Raw genomic sequence first — 18,929 nt, forward strand, 5'->3', positions numbered from 1 at the left:
GCCTTGAGAAAGCCAACTGCCATGCTGTGAAAGCCATAGTACAGAAGACAGTGAGTGGCCTCTTAGAGCTGAGGACCTCCATTCTTTAAAATTATAAGGAAATTAATATTGGCAGTAGATGTTGGGTTTGGAAATGCACTTCAAGGCTAAAATTGGATTCTGTTCCCTACCAAAGCCTTGATTCCAGCCTATGGTGATACTGGCTAGTGGCCCCTACTATTTGAACTAGTTTAGTACTTCAAGGCAGGGACTGTTTTACAGTAGTGGGTAGTGGGGTTCAGCTTCCACAGTGTCACTTTCATGTAAATTGGGATGGAAGAGATTCATTATCAATCTGGAGAAATGTTTCTCTGAACCAATTAAGAGCAAGGATTGGAAAGAGTCCCTGTAGGTCCTTGCAACCCCTTCATTGAGAACTGGGAAGTTGGAAAGGCTGGTTAAGTGAGCTGAAGGCCCTTAAAGTACTTAATTTGTAAACTGTCTCTTTTCCAGTGGTCTCGCTCTTTGCAAATAATAGCACAAACTAGGAGGGTTTGGTTGCATTTAGAAGTGTTCATTTACTGGAGTTGCAGATTAAGAATTTCGGTGTTTTTTGTTTGTTTGTTTGTTTCTGAGGTGATTCAACTAGAGTGTGAGAGAATTGATTTGCCATATTCACTAAATCTGGAGTGGGCATGATTTCCCATTCTCTCCTGACAAGTTTTACTGTAAGGGAGTGATCCTGGTTCACTCTATTCATAAATATAAACTTAAAAGATACCTGGGTAAAATAAACATCTGAAGGGAAATCAGAATTTTTTTAAAAGCAAGCTGAAGTTTGTATTAGTCGTGAACAGGTTCATCAGATTTGTGTGTGTGTGTGAGTGTGCAAGTGTGAATTTTGTTTCAAACAGGTTTTGAAAAACCTTGAGGAATTGCTAGGTGAAGTCACCCAGTGATTGCCCAAGCCTGATCATACAATAAATCAGTGGACTGGTCTCCCAGTTGTAATTCTAGAGACCTTTCAGGATTTTTCCAATTAATGATTTTCATCCAATGCTGGGCTTGGCCTTCACTGGCAAGCATATGGGCCAGCTTATACAAGTCAGAGAAATCAGGTTGATAAGTTTGGATGTCTATTAAATTCCTGAGCAAGTATGTAAGGATCTTTTTTTTTTTTTAGGAAAATCTTTGACTATGGTTCACAGATCAGCTTTATTCCAGGGAATATAAGAAATTAAGAGAGTGCTGGGTCCTCAGAAGACTTAATTTTAAAGGGAGAAGTTCTTATAAATTCAAAAAAGAAAGTAGAATTTTCAAGGAAGGAAATGAGGGATTTGAGGGTTTAGAAGGGGCATAGGTAGCATAAAAAGGAAGGAGGAAGGGATCTTCCCAACCCAGGGATTGAACCAGAGTCTCCTGTGTTTCCTGCATTTAGGTGGACTCTTCACTACTGAGCCACCTGGAAAGCCCTGGATACTGGCCACTGGGAGCCAAAAGAGAGAGACAAGATGGTGGCGGAGGCTGAGCCTAAGACAAGGAAGAGAAGCTGGAGGCTTTGGGAGCCTTTGTGTCTTTCTTTAATCATTTGTTTGTCTGTTAATCTTAAAATCTTCTTTTGCATAGAGGCATTTTGAGGATACTGACGATGCTTGGAAGCCTCAAAAATATCAATCACCATCAACATTCCAGTAACTTCTAGAGATTTTAAGCTGTTGTAGTCCAGTTAGTTTTACAGATATTAAATTTGGGGATTTCAAAAGTTCCCCATAATGACCACTGGTATTCTAAATTGGTTTAGGTCACATCGGCCCATTTATTTAGAAAGGCACAGGAGGAAGGATTACAGTTTTTAATTATAAAATCAAACAGACCCTTGTAGCTGAGGGCACCATCAAAATACTTAGATAAGTGGAATCCCATTTCTGAGAGGGTTTTCTCTAGAGTAAAAGTTTTCCAATAGCTCATATCACTTATAGCTCAAATAGTTCAATGCAAACAGCTTGCAAGCTAATCCCAGCCAATTCTATGGAAACAGCTTGGCCCAAGAGTTAAGCCAAAGGTTTTTTAGCCAACTTCCATAGAATAACCCCAATTTCAGAGGAATAGGCCAAAGGCCGGATAGCTGGCACAATTTTAGTGAAACAGTCTCTGTTTTAAAAGGAATGGGCTAAAGATATTTTTAGCCAGCTTTTGTTGACGAAGTCTGTTGACAAATCAGACCGAAGTACTAAACAAGTACCCACATAGAGAACAAGGCTTTAACCAAAAACAAACTTTTTAAAAATAGATCCCAAATCAAGCCTGGAGAGCTTCAAATGCAAACAGAGTGTGAACTTGAGTCAAGGAGAAAGAGATGTGCGCTCAAGCTCCACAGTCAATGAGAAAAAAGAGTGATGATGAGCTTAATTGTAGGTATCACACCTATTTGCTCACCAGCACTGGAACATTTGTGGGTCTTCACTGGTCCCTGTATGGACCGCCAAAATATTGACTTGAAACAGAGAAACTGCCAGATATTTCTCCAGCAAACATATATTTATTCAGGATCAGCAGGGAATTGCAAGTATCAGCAAGCCATGTGCAGGGCAATGAAAGGAGACCTCTCTTCTAGAGAGGAAAAAGAAGCTGGGAGGGCTGGAGTAAACAAAGAGAACACGGCTTTTTATTGACTGAGTCCTTGCCGGGAAATGAAGAAGGCTCTTTCTTCTTCTTGGGCTTCGCTATTGTTGGAGGGTATGAGAGCGCCCCCTTCTGGTCTCCTGGTTGAGTCTTAATTGAAGTTTCTGTTTATCATTTTTTTTTTTTTTTTTTTTTACACTGGTATACATTTGGAAGGCATGACGTCTGTATTTTGAGGTTGAAAATGTAGTAACTGGATCACTAATACACATGCATTAGATATTATACATTATTATTATTACATATATATAATGTGACATATATTAATTCTCTCTGGCAAGATCATAATAATAACAATCTTTCTAAGATATTTAAATCATCTAATACTATGTGAAAGGAAAAAAAGTGTTAGTCACTTAGTCATGTCCGACTCTTTACCACCACAAGTACTGTACCTCACCAGGTTCCTCTGTCCACGGAATTCTCCAGGCAAAAATACTGGAGGGGGTAGTCATTTCCTTCTCCAGGTGATCTTCCTAATCTGGAGATCGAACCCAGGTCTCCTGGGTGCATTGACGGCGGATTCTTTACCATCTGAGCCACAAGGAAACCCATGTGAAATGAATCCCTTCACAGTAGCTAGCTAGCTAGCTCTAGCCCTGCTCAAAACACAATTCAAACTGTTAGTCATCTTCTGTTTAAAAGGGAAAATATTTGTATATGATCCAAGTCAGAAGGCAGGAGGGCACCACTTAATAGTTTTGGCTGTAAAGCTACAGTGCATGGATTAGAAATGTCAGCTTTACTTCTTACTGCCTGGATATTCCTAAACAAGTCATTTAATCTCTCTGTGCTTCAGAATCTAAATCTATGAAGTGGGGATATTATTGACTTCTTATGTGTTAATAATTCTTTGAAGGCTGTGTGAATTAAAGTATGTAAAAATCTTTGTTTCTCACACATAATAAATGTTTATAATTAGCTTTACTATGTCAGGAGGACCTGAAGTATAGTATACAAAATTACTACAAATGTTCATTTTTGGGGTTATTTCTAGAAAAATTATACTTAATTTGAAATAGTTCTTAAAAATGGAAACTAAAAATGAAGGTTTGTGTTTCATGCATGCTGCATTTCATTAATTTATTGCTTGGCCAGAGGTATAATTTAGTCAAGGTCTTTAAAGAAGATGGTATTGATTTTTAATTTAAAATTAGCAACGGATTTGCTTTGTTTGTTCTATTCACCATTGTATTTCATGTTCTTAATTCCCCTTCAAGTTACTTTATCTGTGATTCTTTTAACTACCCTAGTTGGTTTTATCATGTGCTCATATTGACACTTTGCTTAGTTGTTAATAAAATTGCCAAACTGAGTTCATGAAAGGAATAATGAATACTCCATATGACATTCATTATTTTGATTTTCAAAAACAGTGTAAATTGCATCCACAGTTTGTCACTAATTTCACTTTGAAATTAAACAGATAGTTTCTGCAATGATTATTCTGTCTTCTTATTGACAATAACTGGCCTCTTACGTGAATGTCAAATAATGGTTCTATTTTATATCCATATTTTATAATTTTTATCAAATGCAGACATCAGGTTACAAAATTGATGATCTTTTTAATGAAAATTAGCATTGATTGAACATAATAGTGCAGAAAGTCCATATTGTCCCTGCAGGAGGCAGGATAATGCATTTGCTCACCTCTTAGGGTATCCACATCCAGATCCCAGGAACCTGTGCATATATTCTGTTACATGGCAACAGGTAACTAAAGTTGCTTGTGGAAATAAACTTGTTGAGCAGCTGACGTTAATGTAAGATTATTCTATATTATTGGGATGGACCCAATGTTACCACCAAAAAGTGGAATCGAAATGCAGAATGGAAAGTTAGAATAACACAGTCTGAGAAGGATTTAGTCTGCCCTTTGAATCTGGAAAAAGGTGGTATTGATGCAAAGCTTAAAGGAAGCCTCAAAGTGAAAAAGAAACAAATTCTCCCCTAGACTTTCTGGAAAAGAACTCAGTCCTGCCAAGCTCTTGAAGTTGCCAGGAGAAGCCTGTGTCAGACAGGCTTCTACAGAGCTGTAAAATATGAAATGTCTTAAGTCACTCTTTGCAGTGTTTGTTACAATAGCAGTAGAAAGCCAGTAAGGTGCCATCTTCTGAGGGGGGCTCTCCTTGCTGTCTCAAAGTCCGAGCAGACTGGGTGCAAACTGAGCCTCTAGGACCACAGACAACACTTAAATTTCAGACAGTGTATTTGGCAGAAGAGGAATATTTCCTGAACGTCTATGATAGAAATGATACGAGTGTGACAACCAGTCTACATACCTGACTGCATACAGCCATTGATGCCAATTTTATAAAATCCCAAGCCACTTCCTTTGCAGAAAAAAAAAAAAAAAGTTAGCTTAACATACCATATGAATCTATTTTATATACTTTGAGAGTTTTCACAGTAATTTTACGTTTTACTCAAATTGTGATAAATATCCTAAAATTTTCTATTTTCTGCTTTACAGCTTAGAGATAGAGTCCCTAGATCCATTGTTCAAAATGCTATATGTGTATATATATAGATACAGATTTACATATTTAAATTATGCATATATATATATAGTTATACATATAATTCAGCCTTTTGAAGAGAGGGGAAAAATGGAGGCAACATATGGGTTTAGTTTTAGAAATATATGCCTGTATTCACATATGTGTTTGCCCTACTGAATTGAAATGTGCCTTTTCCTTCCATCCTCTCACAAGAACATTCTTGCTTTGCTTGCTAGCATTTGAAGAGGAATGAAAGAATTAGTTCATAAGGTGTGAAGAAATAGGAAATTCCTTCCTAAAGTTGTCGTGTTATCTTTCTGTCCACATGGCCCATGTTCTGACACAAAAGAGACCAGTTTAGTTTATTATTTAAAGCTGAATACACCAATTCTTCGAGAGAAGGCTAAAAAAACTAAAGGAAGTACTTCACTGCAGACAAGAAATTACTGTGACCATGACTCTATGTTTCATTAACGGTGAATTATTTTCATTTCAAGTGTCTTTTTATATCAGAGCAGCAGGTTATGTTGAATGTGAAACCCCAAAGAGAAACTATGATATGTTTAAGGATTGCTACTTTGCATTATTGTAACTTTTCAAAGCTATTTGGTTTCTTTCCAGGATGACAACATGGTACATATTAGAAACAATGACCTAAACTATAGCACCCATTTTTTTTAAGGTTTACTTTTAATTTTAAAAAAAAATGCTTTTTCATCTATCAGATAAAGCACTGACGTATGAGTAATTATTGAAATATTTTTGAAAAAATATTGAAATATTGAAAAAAATTGAAATATTTTTCTCTTTTTCCTCTCTTCCCTCCCTTAAAGAAGCACTGTTAACCAACCTCATGATGGATTATTGCTCCCTGCTGCACTAAAATGTGGCATATAACATGGAATTGATAAACTTAAAATTCTTACAAAAGGGGGATGATATTAGTAAGAGTCAACACATACAGTTCTTACCATGTGAAGGAACTATTTTAAACTTTGTTTGGTTGTTTCCATGTCCTGGCTATTATAAACAGTGCTGCAATGAACATTGGGGTACATGTGTCTCTTTCAATTCTGGTTTCCTCGGTGTGTATGCCCAGCAGTGGGATTGCTGGGTCATAAGGCAGTTCTATTTGCAATTTTTTAAGGAATCTCCACACTGTTCTCCATAGTGGCTGTACTAGTTTGCATTCCCACCAACAGTGTAGGATAAGAAAGCTGTGGTACATATACACAATGGAGTATTACTCAGCCATTAAAAAGAATTCATTTGAATCAGTTCTGATGAGATGGATGAAACTGGAGCCGATTATACAGAGTGAAGTAAGCCAGAAAGAAAAACACCAATACAGTATACTAACACATATATATGGAATTTAGAAAGATGGCAATGACGACCCTGTATGCAAGACAGGAAAAAAGACGCAGCTGTGTATAACGGACTTTTGGACTCAGAGGGAGAGGGAGAGGGTGGGATGATATGGGAGAATGGCATTCTATCATGTATACTATCATGTAAGAATTGAATCGCTAGTCTATGTCTGACGCAGGATACAGCATGCTTGGGGCTGGTGCATGGGGATGACCCACAGAGATGCTATGGGGAGGGAGGTGGGAGGGGGGTTCATGTTTGGGAACACATGTAAGAATTAAAGATTTTAAAATTAAAAAAAAATAAAAAATAAATTGGAGATTAAAAAAATAATAAAAAAAAAAACTTTGTTTGGGTACTAATTCACTAAGTTGTCACAAACAGTAGGAATACTACACTTGCATCTTATGCAAAACAGGTGAAATAAGTTTTAAGAGTCATGTAGTGGATCTGGTAAGCATAATAATCTTGCTAACAAAGAAATTTTCTTTTTCATGCTTTTATCCACGGCTTAGATTGAAATTAGTTTGGCTTTTTGGTTGCAAATAACAGAATAAATTCAAGAAAGAATAGGCAAGAGTGTGTGTGTGTGTGTGTGTGTGTGTAGTATTATGCTGTAGCATAATAGCATCTCATGGAACACAAGTGTTGTTATTGTTCTGTTGTTAAGTCATATCTGAATCTTTGTGACCCCATGAACCATAGGACACCAGACTCCTCTATCCTCCACTATCTCCTGGAGGTTGCTCAGATTCATATCCATTGAGTCAGTGATATTATCTAACCATCTTATCCTCTGTCACTCCTTTCTCATTTTGCCTTCAATCTTTCCCATCATCAAAGTCTTTTCCAGTGAGTTGGCTCCTCCCATCAGGTGGCCAAAATACTGGAACTTCAGCTTTAGCATCAGATCTTCCAATGAATATTCAGGATTGATTTCCTTTAGTATTGAGGGTTTGACCTTGCTGTCCAAGGGACTCGCAAGAGTCTTCTCCAGCACCGCAGTTTGAAAGCATCAGTTCTTTTACTCTCAGCCTTCTTTAGGATTGAACTCTCACATCCATACATGACTACTGGGAAAACCATAGCTTTGGCTATACAGACCTTTGTTGGCAAAGTGATGTGTCTACTTTTTAATACACTGTCTAGGTTTGTCATAGCTTTCCTTCCAAAGAGCAAGCACCCTTACAAACATAGGAGGTCTTAATAAAGACATTTGGAGCTACGCAGTAATAAGCACTTAGAATCACATTTCCACCTTTCACTTCTTGTCTTTTTCTTCTGCTGCTTTAGTCTTTCTTGTTTCTAGACTAATATTTTCTGTTCCCTTATCTTCATGGTCAATAGAAACTAGCCACCACATAACTCTCATGATCAATGGCTCTTCATTTCATGTCCAGTCCATATGAGGTTTGTCTTAATTATACATTCTTATGCTGAGAAATTAGATTGGCCAAACTTAGCTTAGGTGTCCATATTGTCGTGTCAAAACAGTTCTACTGTTGATGACTACATTTGAAGTACCTTGAATGTAAGAAGTACAGGAGAGGAAATTGAGTAGAAAATATCATAATTTTAGTGACTGGAATCTTCCAATGTAAACTAATGCTTTTTTAGTATTTTAATATGCTAATGTATACATTGTATATTATTAATTCAAACTCATGCAATACTACCAATGAGAGGCTGATGATCTCTTTCTATGCAAATTATATGAACAGACAAAAGTACATGAAAACTAGAACAGGAAGCTCTTTGAATTCCACTCCAGCTAACACGTGCAAAGGTTGTCTACAAGAAGCTCAATAGTAGGACTATATATTATTATATTAAATTGATTAATACATGATTGATGTATACTTTTATAATGGATTTTGGGATAAATATTGCTAAGTGTGAACAATCAATTCATTTAAATCCCATGATTATTTTCTATTATTTGGTTATATGAAAGTTCTTGATTTCTAAAAGAAAAAAACCCAGTATTACATACATATGATAAAAACAATCAGATATAATCTGAATTTGTGATATTTATGATATAAACTCAGACATAATCTGAATTTATAATCAGACCATTTATGGTACCTACTTCTACACAAGTATCACACGTATATGAACTGTGTCTTCCTGACCAGATATCTTTGGGCACTTACTATGAAAGAACTAAATTCTGCTAAACCATAAATGTTATAGATTTGGGGGTTTTACACCACACTATAGAAGACTTTCATTGGTCAAAAATACTACTAAGCTTGTGGGGATGGTAGGGTTCTCTGTGGGGCCCTCTTTAGTCGCTATGTCATGTCTGACTCTTTGCAAGTCCGGGTACTGTAGCCCACCAAGATTCTGCTGCTGTTGCTGCTAAGTCGCTTCAGTCATGTCCGACTCTGTGTGACCCCATAGATGGCAGCCCACTAGGCTCCTCTGGCCCTGGGATTCCCCAGGCAAGAATACTGGAGTGTGTTGCCATTTCCTTCTCCAACGCATGAAAGTGAAAAGTAAAAGTGAAGTAACTCAGTCGTGCCCGACTCTTAATGAGCCTATGGACTGCAGCCTACCAGGTTCCTCCATCCATGGAATTTTCCAGGCAAGAGTACTGTAGTGGGTTGCCATTGCCTTCTCCCACCAAGATTCTATGTCCATGCTATTTCCCAGGTAAGAATACTGGAGTGGATTGCCATTCCCTTCTGCAAGAAATATTCCTGACCCAGGGATCGAACCCACATCTCCTGCTTGGGAGGCATTTCCTGCTTGGCTGGTAGATTCTTTACCACTGCGCCACCTGGGAAAACCCCTCTCTGTGGGGTGGAGAGATTAATTAGATTTCCATACCAGCAGGAGATAAGACCATTGTCGTGGGATGGGTCCCATGTGAGTAGCACACCCTTGTTCCCACCAGAAGGAAATGAAAGTTCTTTCTGAGGGAAAGCATGATTGATTTAGGCCCCAGATTTCCACAGTCACATCTCTCTCTCTCTTTCTCTTTCTCTGTTACTCTCACATACACATAAACATTCTCTCACTCACTCACCATGAATGAGAATCTGTGGGAGCAAAAAGGTCACACAAAATTTAGACTTTCATGGACCTGAATGCTGACATTTTAATAAATAAATAACGATTGATTGTATATGAAGAAAAAAATAGAAATATTAAAGTGAGCCAGCAACAATAAATAAGGGGGAAAAAAACAGAAAGAACTATATGGAGTACATTATTTAAAAAAATAAGTGAAATGAAACAATATATTGTTTCAATGTAAACATGTGATAAAGTATAATAAGGCCAAGGATGATAAGTTTAAAATCCAGGATGTTATTACCTCTTTTCTGGGAAGGGACCATTCAGTTCAGTTCAGTTCAGTTCAGTCGCTCAGTCGTGTCCGACTCTCTGCGACCCCATGAATCGCAGCACGCCAGGCCCCCCTGTCCATCACCATCTCCTGGAGTTCACCCAGACTCATGTCCATCGAGTCCGTGATGCCAGAAGGGACCATTAGGGATTTGAAATCCTGAAGGAAGTGTTGGGTGGAGAGTGACAGAATTCCTTAGAGTAAGGTTGCAGTTCTTAAATTGCCAGTAGGTTCTCAAGTACTCTGTTACGCTTCAAAATTTATATGCACACCACACATATTTTGTATATATATATATTTGTTGTTGTTTTTCAGTCACTCAGTTGTGTCTTACTTTTTACGACTCGATGAACTGCAGCACGCCAGCCTTCCCTGTCCTTCACCATCTCCAGGAGTTGGCTCAAACTCATGTCTATTGAGTTGAGGAGCCACCCAACCATTTCATCCTCTGTCGTCCCCTTCTCCCCTCTATCTTTCCCAGCATCAAGGTCTTTTCCAATGAGTCAGCTCCTCGCATCAAGTGGCCAAAGTATTGGAGCTTCAGCTTCAGCCTTAGTCCTTCCAATGAATAGTCAAGGTTGATTTCCTTTAGAATTCACTGGTTTGATCTCTTTGCAGTCCAAGGGACTCTCAAGTCATTTTATATATATATACGTATATATACGTATGTATATAATATTTTAAAATAATGAAGAAAACTTTCAAAAGCAATTATATAAGCTAATATAAAATTAAGTACTGTTTTATAAAATAACTTTAAACTTTGTACTTTAGATTACATGGTAACACAAGGTCTAAATTGATATTTCCCAGGGAGCCATATATCCTGATGTCCTGAAAATTTCTCTTCTTTCTCCATCTGCCACTTCTTCTCCTCTCTGTCCTTCTTCTTTTTGGCAGTAATCCTGAGAAAAGTTTGTGTCTGCATTTACTTCAATTTTAAGTTTAAACAATGTAGTATATTCTGCAGTATTTCAGTGGTTACCTTAGAGGTATACGGTTACTTACAACTATGATGGCAACAATCAGACTTAATTCAGTAAATGGATTTACTTTATGATTTGTGAGTCAACAAATCATTTTACTTTTTAATGGTTTCAGGTTAATGAGAAAAGAATGGAGGTTGAGGGAAAAATGAAATATTCTTGCTAAGCCAAGGCCATGGGACCTCGTGGTATACTTACTTTAGAGTAGTTTGAATAGTAAAACCAAAATTGATTCCAGAATGGAATCATCATATACCTGAAACTAAATTAAGTATACAGAGCTCAAAATATCCTTAATTGTGTGACAAAACTCTTTTTATATTTTAAGAAGTGATTTAGTTTCAGCAAAACATTGCTGCTGCATTGCAGCTATTATCTAATTCCTCAGTATTTAGTGTAATAAATTTAATTAGTAATTTTTAGTGTTGTAATTGTATAAATGATATAATAGTTCCTTGCTAGTTTCATGTTTGAGTATATTTAGTTAACTTTATGACTACATAATTTGTCATCACTGAAACACAGCTTTTTAAAATGAAAAGTATGACTAATTTAATATGGTTGAGATCACCCGATTAAATCTGCAAGAGCTCAGTTAATTTTTAAGCCTGGTATATTACTGTTGACTTGAATTCTCATTTGAAAGTCCAAGGGACTCATAATTAATACAGTAAAAATGCAAAGTTCAAACCCAACTATAACATACCAAGAGCAAATTAAACCAATAATATTAGGTAGTAGGCAAGAAGGAAAACATGTTCATGTTCCTACATTGAACATCATGTAACATCACTTTAAGAGATTTTTCTGCGAAAATTTGGAAGACATGTGAACTTCTTATTGGAAAGATATTATAATTAGTTCTGTAAAATATGACTGTTTGATATTCCTACACAGCATTCCAGTTCACTGCATTTGGCTTGTTACATTCAAGATATTAATGTTTATTTTTATGAATTGGTGAATGAGTGAACAAAGGAACAAATAAGTGAACAAATTCTTCAGGAATCTATTTTATATCCTCAGCATCACTCTCTTTCAGCAGAAGATGTATTCCAGGATCCTCAGTGTCAGAAACGGATTGTCTCTCTGGTCTATGGCCTGATTCTTTCATGCTTCCTTTAATCTCCTGGTGTTTTCTTTCTCAAATGCTTCTTATAAGTGCATCTAGGTATAATGATGATCCAAGATACCTTCTGAAGCTAGTGTCATTTCATTATTGTATGATAAAGGTTTTTTAAGTAGAACAGCTTAAGTTTGACTAATGTGCAATAGATAATGACATTCCAAAGACAAATCAGCATTTGAAGCATCTACAAAGAAAATTTAAAATAATTAAAATACGTTGTTCTTAGTGTCTTGAATCTTCTCAGCTTAAGTATATAAGAAATGAGAGAAAGAGAGGGTTTTAGGGAAGAAGATAGTGAAAGGAAAATATATTTTTGTATATAAATGTGAGGGTGTTATTTTTTGAATCCCCTCCTCCAGGTAGGATGTGATATTCCTTTCTGCCTCTTCTCCCTCTCTCTGCTTAAACATCCATGTGGGGTGCAGGCTGTCACTGGGATCTACAGAAAGTTTAATACACTACGCCTGCATTAGGAAGGCAGGGTGGACTGGGATCTGACTCTCACAGTGGGACTCTTGCAAAAGAAAACGGCCTTAATAACTCTTTGGATAGTGATGCTATTTTAGGGTCGACCTACATACACTCCCTGGATAAGTCCTAACAATGGATGAAGGCCTGTAGGGTTCTCTCCTACCTGATGTGAACTGAGCGGAGAGCAAGTCATCCTGTCCAAGACCGCCACCTGGAGTCACGGAGGGAACAAAGCAGCAAGGAACTGAAGGTGCATATTCACAGCTCAGGGAAGAGTGGCAAAGGGCTATTGAGAACAGAAGTCAAGAGAAAGGTAGGGGAGAGAGAACTGAACTGCAGCGAATGTCAGAAGAAAAAGAAAAAGAAACCCTTGCAAAATATATCAGGACCTTAAAGCTGAATGGTGTTTAAGAAACTGTTTTTATCTAGAAAAGAGGGCAGAGAAAGAATTGTCTATGAGAGACGTTTCAGTAAACAAATAGAAAAGTCAGCTCCCCATTTTTAATCTTATAGGTATCCGACCTGAAATAGGCTGGTGTTAATATGATTAAGTCATTAAAATATGCTATTAAATAAAAATTCTGAGTGGTGATGGATATGGATATCTTGGACTCAACATTATGATTATTGAATTGTGTCTGTGAAAAACTGTGAAGTATCCCTAGAACAAATTTTATCTGAGTGGGCAGGAAAATCCTGACAGTTACCACACTGAGTATATTTTAAAGGAGCAGTGGGTGATAAAAGGAAATTTGCATTTTGGATATGGCAAAAGGAGTTGTCCAACCTCCAGGTTACATAAGAAAATGTAAAATTTTCCATAAAAAGCTAATTCAGTTCTCTAATACTGTCAAAGTAAGTGGCTGTATTCTTTGACAAGGTTGCATTTGGTTTTATTTTTATTTCCTCTATTTCTTTTGGATTTGTTATCCAAATCCTGTGTCTTGAGTGGCAAATATCACTATCCCACAAAAATTCTGTTTCTAAGAATACATATGAAATCTCAACAAATTTTGTTATATCACAACTTAACTTTTAAACATTTTAACAGTTAAGTTGAAAACTTAATATTATAGCAAAGAACAAAAATTTCCTCATTGTCACCTGCCCGATTATTGTTGGAGGTGGTATAATGCACTTTTGAAGTATTATTTAGTGCTCATTTTCAGCTAACGTCAGGGAGAAGTAAGAGTGTGTGCGTGCGTGTGTGTGTGTGTGTGTGTGTGTGTGTGTTTCTTTATTACCTCCTTAATGATGAGTATCTGAAATTGTCTTCTCTTTAATTTAAAGATTTGGAGATATTTTCCATAGTGAGATGCAGTTTCATTTGAGCAATCTGACAAGTCAAAACTTTATACTCGCTTGCAGAGGAAGCCTGCTGAATACATTTCCAAACAGATCTAATGCTGTCACTTTCAGATGTTTGTTTTAAACTTCTTCTGTTTTTTCCGGAGAAGGCGATGGCACCCCACTCCAGTACTCTTGCCTGGAAAATCCCATGGACAGAGGAGTCTGGTAGGCTGTGGTCCATGTGGTGGCGAAGAGTCAGACACGACTGACAGACTTCCCTTTCACTTTTCACTTTCATGCATTGGAGAAGGAAATGGCAACCCACTCCAGTGTTCTTGCCTGGAGAATCCCAGGAACGGGGAGCCTGGTGGGCTGCCGTCTATGGGGCCACACAGAGTTGGACATGACTGAAGTGACTTAGCAGCAGCTATGTTTTTTCAATTTGCTGTCTAACAGAATCACCCAAGTACTTAGCCAATTAGTACTTCATGCTTAATTTTTATCACGAAAACAAAATCATCTGGATTTTCATCAACATTTCTGCTTTCTTTGCACACCCACTAAATTTAGCATCTTTCCTACAAAAGATATAGCAGAGGGCCTTACAATAGGTCTCATGAAAGAAATGCACATATTTTGAAGATATATCAATATCATATTTTATCAACAGCTACCAACAGTTGAACAACTTCTTGTGTTATATGTCAGCATCAGTTGTTAATGAGCTCTGCTATGTTGGTATTGCTATTTACAAAATAACATATTTAAGATTTCTATTCTCAAGCAGCCTTTTCACACTGAAATAACAGTTATTACATTTGTGTAAATATAACAATATACTTACAAATTTGTTTCCATGTCATTAGATTTATTTAGGGCTAGAAAAGAATGAAGAAGATAGATTGATTACCAGTTGGCTTACAAATAGTATTTTTATTTTGTTGCGATATAATCATTTTATGAACACATAACTGCAGCATGCAAACAAAACAACATATTATATGCTTTTGATACTTGGAATTAATTATCTTTATCATATTTATCCACTTGTGAAAGTAAGTTAATTTTCCATTCTATAAATATTTTTTCAATCATATTGCCAAGTTGTTAGTTGAGTAACATCCTGAAATATCGCATCAAGCAAGTTATCAGCAACTCAGTTAAGTTAATCATAAATCCATGACACTTTCTACATAAAAAGCTCTTATCTGATGTGTTATAAATAGCACAGTTTATTCTATAAGTTGGGTAAGAATTTGTATATCACTGTAATAATAAGAACTAAATATTATGAAAGCATAAGGGAACAAAGAATAAATGATATATTGGTGATAGAAAACCTTTGAGGGCAGGGATATTTTAATCTGATCAAAAAGAATAAGATTTTTCCAAACTAAAAGTTATACATTGATTTGGCTTCTGCCCTTCCTTCCTCTATCCCTCCTTTTTCTTTCTTTTTAAAAACTGTACCATTGGTTTGAGCTTTTTTAAGTTTTCAGATAACTATGAATAGCTAGAGGTTATTCCTTCATGATAGTAGCATGTGCTATGAATATTAGGCACAGTGTCTCAAAAAGAACATTGAATATTCTCCTTTCTTTCATGGACTGTTAAAGAATAGATTGTTTAAAATTTTACTAAACATTATTTATATTGTACAATAAAAATTATAGTCTCTGGTGACTGTCAAATTGTGCCCAAATCCTGGCCTTGTTACATATCAGTTATGTGATTATATGTTATTTTCCAGTGGAAAGTAATGGCATTTACTTGATAAGAGTTGTTGTGAAGGTAGCCCTAGTCCCTGCTGTCATGAAGAATCAGGAAGCCAAGAAGGTGGTAAAACACCTGTTTGAGGAAAGGCCCAAGATTTCTGTCACTGGAAAGGACATCCAGCTTAAAAAGCCACTTTGCTGATTTGTGAAATGGCCAAGATGCACTGAGGTGGAGTGACAAAACACTATCCTCTGTAAGCAGTTGAAAGCGCCCCCTGCAATGAACCATTTAACCAGGCGCTGGACAGCTGAACAGCTACACAGCCGCTTAAGCTGGCCATCAAGTACAGACCAGAGACAAAGCAAGAGATTGTTAGCTGCACTTGAGAAAAAAGCTGTGGGCAAAGGGGATATCCCCACTAAGAGGCCATATGTCCTTCAAGCAAGGTTTCAGACTGTCCCCACCTTGGTAGAGAACAAGAAAGCTCAACTGGTAGTCATTGCACAAACGTGGACCCTACTGGGCTGGTTGTCTTCTCTCTGCCTGTGTCGTATAGTGAGGGTTTCCTACTGCATTATCAAGGTGAAGCCTAGACTGGGCATAGAGTCCACAGCAAGATTTATACCACCATCACCTTCACATAAGTTAATTCAGAAGACAAAGGGGTTCTGGCTAAGCAGCTGGAAGCTACAATACCAGGATCAATTACACTGACAGATATGAGAGGTTCCGCATCACTAGGGGAGGCAATGTCCTGGGTCTGAAATTGGTGGCTTGCCTTGCCAAACTGGAAAAGGCAAAGGACAAAGAACTGCCCACCAAACTGGGCCACGTGTATACTATTGAGTTTTCTATACTTAAATATAAGTTCTCCTGCAGACCATGTTGACTGAGGGAAAAGAAAATAGCATAGTGCATATCCATTAAAATGTATGGCTTACAGCATGGTAAAATAAGCCATTGATTTCTGACTTTTCGGTATATACTATCTTTGATAGTCAGTTCCCAGGTTCTTCACTTTAGATCAAGAATTATACTCTTCTCCCTATTATCTTTTTCACATGGTCTTTACAAAAGCTAACACTGTGCTTTTCAATATCATTTCAAGAAAGTACTTATTTCTCAACAGTCATTCAGTATAAACAGATGCAATAGACTCTTGCCTCTAAATCCTGTCTGCATGTTAAAAAATACTAGAAGCTAATGTTTCCTTTCAATAAAACCAATGTCACCTTGTTTTTCTATAGTACCATTAAAAGGTCTCTATCAGCATCTTTACCAAAGGTGCTTCCCTGTCCTTGTATTTGTGCTTCAAATACTTTGCTGATGGTGCATTCACTCAGATGATATTTTGAGTCCCATTTATAGTAGATCTTTGTCCTTTATACTAAGGTGTAAATCTATTTTGCCCCTAAAAGTAAAACACTTGGGAAATGTTAATCCCAGACGCTCCTTGTCACTATTCTCTTTCACACTTCCTTTGCATCATGCCTTTAGAAAAGGGAAAACCTGAATGTGTGTTGTGTGCATGTATATGGGGTTCCCTGGTGTCTCAGTAAAGAATCTGCCTGCAATGCAGGAGACCTGGGTTCAGGGGTCCAGAAGATCTCCTGGAGAAAGAAATGGCTACCCACTCCAGTATTCTTGCCTGGAGAATCCCATGAACAGAGGAGCCTGGTGGACTATAGTCAATGGGGTTACAAAGAGTTGGACCCGATTGAGCAACTAAGCACAGCACCTACATATATCAGTGTAGATAAATCAAATCTACAGGTTTCAAGAAATTTATGTTTAATGAGAAGAGACAAAAAAATATCCAAGATTTGATACCATTACATGTCACTCTGTAGACTGGTGATAAATGCTATGGGGCTATAGGAAGCAGAGAGGACAATAAGCAGTGATGAGAGTTGCTATTGTTCATTAGAGCTGATAAAGCAGCCCTTTCAGATGAAGTGGCTTTAAAACAAAACCTTGATGAAAGGGAGGGAAGAGCTGTGTAATATTTGAGGGGTCAGCATTCCAGGTAGAGAGAGGAAAGAGCAAGTGCAAAGCCCTGAGGTAGGAGCATGTTTAGGAAAGTGTTCAGAAAATACAAGGAGAATAATACTACTGGAACTGAGTAACTATAAAGATGATGGCAGGTTAAGATGTAATGTCAGCCATGTGGAGAGGTATGAGGCAGTGCTTCTTGGGTGTATTGAATTGAGCACTTCCACTTTTGACAAATATGTGTGTATTTATACATACATGTAATACATATTGTTGTTATTTAGTTGTGAAGGAGCATCCGATTCTTTGAAATCCCATGGATAGGCTTCTCTGTCCATGCCTTTTCCGAGGCAAGAATACTGGAGTGGGTTGCCATTTCATCTCTAGGGGATCTTTCTGGCCCAGGAATCGAACCCAGGCCTCCTGCATTGGCAGACAGATTCTTTACCGTCTGAGCCACCAGGAAGCCACATTCATATGTATAATAGAGAACTGAAATATGACACCCCCAAATATGCCTGTTATTTTGAGCTGAAGGCATTTGAAGTTCAACCAGTAGGAAAGAAGTCTTCCCAGAGCTTCCCTTATCTGATTAATCTCTTGAGTTATGATGACTGCCACATACATCCCCTCTCCTGGGAAGTTTCAAGACCACGGTGAACAGAAAAAGTTGGCACTGAAATGGACCAGTACAAATACTACTGTATTAGTTTCCCCATATGTTTGCCTTCCCACAGTTTATCACCTTGGAAGCCTGAAGTCTTTCCTTTTGTCTTGTCTCTTCTCTACACATTTATTATTAACATTCTAGATAAACTAAATTTCTAACCATTCCTTTGAGTTACTCATCACTGAGTTTCTCCTGCATGTATGCACTCTATACAGGATAATATACTCCATTTGTCTTTTCTCTTATTAATTTGTCTTTTGTCAGTTTAATTCATAGGGCCCCAGCCAGAGAAACTAGGAGAGTAGAGGAAGAAGAACTCGACTTTTTGTAGGACTCGACTGAACAATAGCAAATAGTTTTTGCTATCTTTAAATGAAAATCATAGTTTGTTTAACCATATGCTTTGCTGCTGTGCTTTGTCACTCAGTCGTGTCCGACTATTTGCGACCCCATGGACTGTAGCCCGCCAGGCTCCTCTCTCCATGGGGATTCCTCAGGCAAGAATACAGGAGTGGGTTACCCTGCCCTCCTCCAGAGGATCTTTGCAACCCTGGGATCTAACCCAGGTCTCCCGCATTGCAGGCAATGAGCCCCTGAGGAAGCCTAACCTATGCATACATAATGCTTTTAAAGCTAATGTACCATCCTTACAGGGTAATATGAAGAAAAAATAAAACTAAAATAACTTATAAAAGTGCATTTCAGTACAAAGGCACAGCTGTACTTTAAGACACAACAAAGCTGCTGGATGCTTGCCTTCATATGTAGAGTTACTGTGACGCTT

At 37.5% G+C, this 18,929-nt stretch overlaps 1 pseudogene; it reads left to right on the top strand.

Annotated features, from left to right (window-relative positions):
- Positions 1-16,372, top strand: part of LOC128066024 (60S ribosomal protein L7a-like) — a 102,840-nt pseudogene extending 86,468 nt beyond the window's left edge.
- The last annotated feature ends 2,557 nt before the right edge of the window (positions 16,373-18,929 follow it).

This window comes from Budorcas taxicolor, chromosome 20 (assembly GCF_023091745.1).
Source record: "Budorcas taxicolor isolate Tak-1 chromosome 20, Takin1.1, whole genome shotgun sequence".
Classification (NCBI taxonomy): domain Eukaryota; kingdom Metazoa; phylum Chordata; class Mammalia; order Artiodactyla; family Bovidae; genus Budorcas; species Budorcas taxicolor.